Below are 430 nucleotides of genomic sequence, written 5' to 3'. Positions count from 1 at the left end.
CCTTCCTTCCTTCCTTCCTTCCTTCCTTCCTTCCTTCCTTCCTTCCTTCCTTCCTTCCCCCCTTTTCTCTCTTCTATGAGTGTTATCTGTGAGACACTAGTGTAAAACACTGAAGCTCTGCTTATATAACTTAGCTTACTGTTGCTACCTTGACTGTGATACTTGAATTCTATTTCTATCCTTCTTTCTGACTGCTTTGCTACATTAAATGGACACACCTTTAAACTTTGACTGTTTTAGTTTGGCTACAAACATTTCCTAGATTGTAAGAGTCCTCAGTCACTGGTGTTATATTCATGGTACTGCTTTCGAAGACCTCTAAGCTGATCTCTGTTAAATCCAATGTCTCCCAATACTGTCATACTTGTCCTAGCCTTGAGGGGTTAAGCTGAAAGAATGTAGGATTTGCTCAGTCAGGGAAGACTATATC

Source organism: Petaurus breviceps, unplaced genomic scaffold, assembly GCF_028583685.1.
Source record: "Petaurus breviceps papuanus isolate PSGF00001 unplaced genomic scaffold, PetGlider_PUasm1.0 189, whole genome shotgun sequence".
Classification (NCBI taxonomy): domain Eukaryota; kingdom Metazoa; phylum Chordata; class Mammalia; order Diprotodontia; family Petauridae; genus Petaurus; species Petaurus breviceps.
This window is presented reverse-complemented; position numbering follows the sequence as displayed.